The sequence below is a fragment of the Melopsittacus undulatus genome, chromosome 1, assembly GCF_012275295.1.
Source record: "Melopsittacus undulatus isolate bMelUnd1 chromosome 1, bMelUnd1.mat.Z, whole genome shotgun sequence".
In the NCBI taxonomy this organism is placed as follows: domain Eukaryota; kingdom Metazoa; phylum Chordata; class Aves; order Psittaciformes; family Psittaculidae; genus Melopsittacus; species Melopsittacus undulatus.
The window spans coordinates 36,180,916-36,185,401 of record NC_047527.1 but is presented as its reverse complement, the minus strand read 5'-3'; the positions used below and the strand labels follow the sequence as shown (position 1 = coordinate 36,185,401).

The 4,486-nt window shown below is 40.4% G+C and overlaps 1 non-coding gene across 1 annotated transcript; it reads left to right on the top strand.

Moving 5' to 3' along the window:
- The first annotated feature begins 3,416 nt into the window (after positions 1–3,416).
- Positions 3,417–3,489, top strand: TRNAK-CUU (transfer RNA lysine (anticodon CUU)). Its single transcript has one exon. It is a non-coding gene; the product is annotated as a tRNA-Lys (tRNA).
- Positions 3,490–4,486: the final 997 nt, after the last annotated feature.

Genomic DNA, 4,486 nt, shown 5'->3' with positions numbered 1-4,486 from the left:
TCCTAGGGCACAGGAAGGAGTTCTCTCAAGAGGAGAGAGACAATAAGGTTTTCCCCTTAAGAAGAGCCAACCACGTGTGATAGAGACAATGGCTTAAAACACTGACGGCCAAAAAAAACATTGTTTTAATTTGGGGCACAAGAGAAGCACAAAGCAAAAATCATTAAATAGCTAGAGCAAGGCAGTAGCTACTACAAAATAATCTGCTAAAAATGGCTATTCACAATAAATCATTCTTATCATTGTACCCTAAGTGATATCTCATCATAGCTCACGAAATAAAACATTGTCAATCTGAGTAATAATAAAACAAACACTGAAATCATACCACAATATTGACAAAATGTAAGATAATCAACAAACTATTAGAATAGGCCTGTTGACTCAAGCAAATGGAATATAGTAGAACAGCTGTTCACTTTATCCTGCCCATAAAGGAAAACCTTGGTGACTCACTGAGGGCTTTATGAATTACCAGTTTTTTTTCCCTCCCTGGTATAAATAGAATTCTTCAGCCCTGTCTCATGTGTTCAGCTTGCACCTATCTTGCCTCTGCTTGCCACAGCAAGTACTATTAAACGCTCACCACTTTCAACAAGAAAATGAGATAAGAAAATCACTAATCTATTTTCAAAATTGTTAAGAGCGAGTTAAGTGATTTAGTTTCCACCAACAGGCAGAAAAGAGCCTAAGAGCTTTTGGGAGCCTTTTCAGCTTCTGCATTAAAATGTAAAGAGGTCCAATGGGAGCAGAAATGAGATTTCATTGACTGATGCCAGAAAATATTCTTACTGGGGCTTTCAGGAAGATTGTATGGTGAGAAGTGTGACTTAGGGGAAACCACAGCCGAAAGAGTCAATTCTAGATCATTGCAATGATCTCAATCATAATTTTCTCCTGTTCAGGAACTTTTAATAATAGAGACATTTTAAAGCAAAGCAGATGCTTAGATCCCTAGGGACTATAGACTTTCTAGATGTTTTTAGGATTGAGTCACGGCATGGTGCAAAGACATTTATTTCCCCAACAACATGCACTTTCTAGGAAGAAAAAAAACTTTTTATCAGTGGTTTCACTACTAAAATTGCATTTAGTATGCTGTGTGCAAAAGCACTCAAATAACCTCTAAAACATTGCATAGCAAAATAGAATATATCTAAATTGCTCCATCATTGCAATTATAAAAAACTATTCAAGGTTGGAAAGCTAAACTAGAGGAATATATTTACATAAGCATGACTGCATTAATTTTTGATGACTGATACTGAGTAGCACAGTGAAGATCAAGCCCAGAAAAAGGCAAGAACCTACATAACCTGCCTTTGGACACTGCTGCTTTGAGATGTGGCCCAGCAGCTTTCATGGGGATCTGTGAAGCTGGACTTAACCTTTTAAAAATTAAGGGGTTTAGGAGAAAGCAAGAGGGGAAAAAAAAAAAAAAGAAATACATAAAGCATCAAAGACTGTACAGGGAGGAATTCTACCAGTGTAGGGGTACACCCTGAAAACCAAAATCAAATAACAAAGCTCAAACAATTAACCAAAATTAAAAGCAAAGTACTTTTGTAGATATTTTTATCACATATGTAACATTTGTAGAAGTTCTTGTTTGACACGGGCAAATCATGCACTGATGTGTTAGCCTACATATGAAGCTGCTTTAAAGCCCAAGTGAGGCTCTTCATCAGGTGGGAGCAACCAGATGGGTTATGACATATGTCATCCAGAGTTCTACACCTTTCCAGCCATGACTGGTGTCTGTCCGCTGCCATGAACAGCTCAGATTCACTGGATTTCTGTGGAAAACAGAGGTTATTTCCAACAGGTAACTTCCAAGAGCTGGGGAGGCCAGGCAGGGCTCCACTACCACCGAAGCTGGGTGGCCAATCCTCACGTCATTGTGGGCCAGCCAGGAGCATCCGGCTGGCAGTTGCTAAGAGACAGCACATGCCAACATGGCTTGAACGGAAGCCAGCCAAAACGGCACGGCTGAGGGAGGCTCACACCCAGAATACCAACTCCTGGTGTCTTTTTCTTCTGCTTCCGCCAGCTCCTTGGCGTGGTGGGAGATGGCTTTGATTGGGGAGGCCTTTGCGTGAGCAGCAGCAACAGCTTTGCCAATTCCCTCTGGTCCTACTTCGTAGCATTTATTGATAATAGCAATGTGTTAATTATAGGAGACTCGCTTGCAGACTGTGAATACAGCAGGAAGGAACACATTGTGGTACAAAATGTTTTCCTCACACTGGTATGTGCCCACTTACCTATTTTCTTCCCATTTGAATTACTTTTCATTTTCTAGCAATATTGCCACTTCTCCTTTGTGTTTGCTGAGGAGCTAGAGCTAGTCAGATGGCAGAATGGGTCCTCCAGGTAAAAGCGTCACATTTGGCTCTCCACAAGCTCTCTGATGGGACTGTCAGGCAGCTCTGAAAATCTTCATGAGACTCAAGAGTCCATTGGATTTCAGTCTCAAAGCTGATCCCCAAAGATAAACCAGAAACATTTTATTTCAAGTTTCAGGCATGCCACTTGTCCACTCTGTTCAGCAGTCACATTCACATAAGCCATAATTAGTCATAGAATAAGCATTAATGTCATTCACACAGATCTTTCTAACTGCTGCATAGAGATTTTTAGTCAAGAATGTTTCTGATTGTAAATGCAGTGATGGCCTTCATGAACAAAGTTCATGAAGAGCAGGGTTAAAATGTAGGATAAAACTGAATTACAAGTGTCACACAAAACTGATTTTCTTGAGCAATTGCTCTGTTTTCTTAGCACCACCTTTCTACACAGAGGTTACGAACAGTGTTGGCTCTGCAACAGGAGTCATGCATCTCCCACCACGCAGAGACCCATGTCTTAGCAGCTAGCAAACAGGGAGGAAAGAAAGGTCTCGTCCTATCTTGGATTCAACAAAATTCCATATTAGGAGGAGTTACCTGTGTCTGTCACTGAGAAAACTAAAGGTTTCAACAGTCACAAGTCAAATGTGAGTTGGCCTCTGAATGCTGGCCTAAAACCACTGTCTGCATACTGAATTTATTGTTTTTATCTTTTTTTCAGGTCTCTTCTAAACTCTGTCAGAGTTACCCCAGAAGAACAGAGGTAAGACTCATTACAGCAGGGGTCATGTTCAATTACATCAGCGCCACTCATGACTGTCCAGCCTTGGGAACAGTCTACTGGTGCTCCTATATCCTGGTCTAACCCTAGACAAGACCCAGACCTGACTCTGCTTAACTTTTGGGATCAGACAAAATGGCCGTGGGTAGAACACACTCTGTGTGTGTGCCAACATGCCAATCACCATTACAATCAGCAGGCAGGTCCCAAGGGCACCCAAAAGCCATTCATAACCGTCAGAACTCTCAAATGATGCTGCTGCACTTGTCACTGGGGTTGATGTAGCTGCCTGGCTAGCTCAGTCGGTAGAGCATGAGACTCTTAATCTCAGGGTCGTGGGTTCGAGCCCCACGTTGGGCGCCAAAAAAATGTCGTGGTTTAAACCAAGTCCCCCAACTCCCTGAGAGTTAGGAAGGAGAATCCAAAGAATGTAGCCCCCACGGATTGAGATAAGAACGGTTTAATTGCTAAGGCATAACACAAAACCCCTACTGCCATTTACTACTACAAATAATAATGATACAGCCTGCCTCTCAAAAACCAGTAAACAAAACCTTCAAGCATTGAATTTTCTACTAAATTTAAAAAAACAAACCAACATGTGCATAGTGCCTCCTGCAAAATATTTATTTGGAAGACAAATTATAACAGTGGAAAAGAGACAAATAAAGCAAAAGTATTTTAGAATTGCAGTCTACTATTTAGTACATAGGTTACTGCTGATCAAAGTAACACCTTTGGGATATTTCCCTATCATTTTTCTGCAACTACCATTTTCTTCTAAGGTGTTATGTGCCCTAATGCAGCATACAAAACAACATGCAGAGTCTTAAAACAGAAATAATAGACATACCATTAACAAGCCTCCGTTAATATATCTATATAATCACACATCATTCATGAGACTCTCCAAAATAAGGCTTCCTAGGAAGCTAATCTTTCACTCACATACCTAATAATTTTTTAGATTGTCTAAAAACCTACAAGATGGATGTTGTAAGAGCTTTAATAGTTTGACAGTTCAATAAAATATCTTTTGAGGGTTGAATACTATCTTATGAAATCAAACCTTAAAAATATAGACTAAATGCCCAGACCTGCAGTCCTTTATCATAGCAGTCCCACTGAGATAAATTAGATGTTACAGTGGCAATGAGACGACAGAATGGACTGTTCATATCCTATGAAGCCTTGCCCTGAAAATGCGTTATTTTCAAACTTTATACAGACATAATCCTTAATTCACCCTTGGTTTGGCGACTTCCCCCAGTAGGGAGAGTTACAGATGAAATGACAGTGTAATAAGGACACAGTGGCAGCCTTATTTCTGAATTCACTGGGTTTTGTCAGGTTTTGT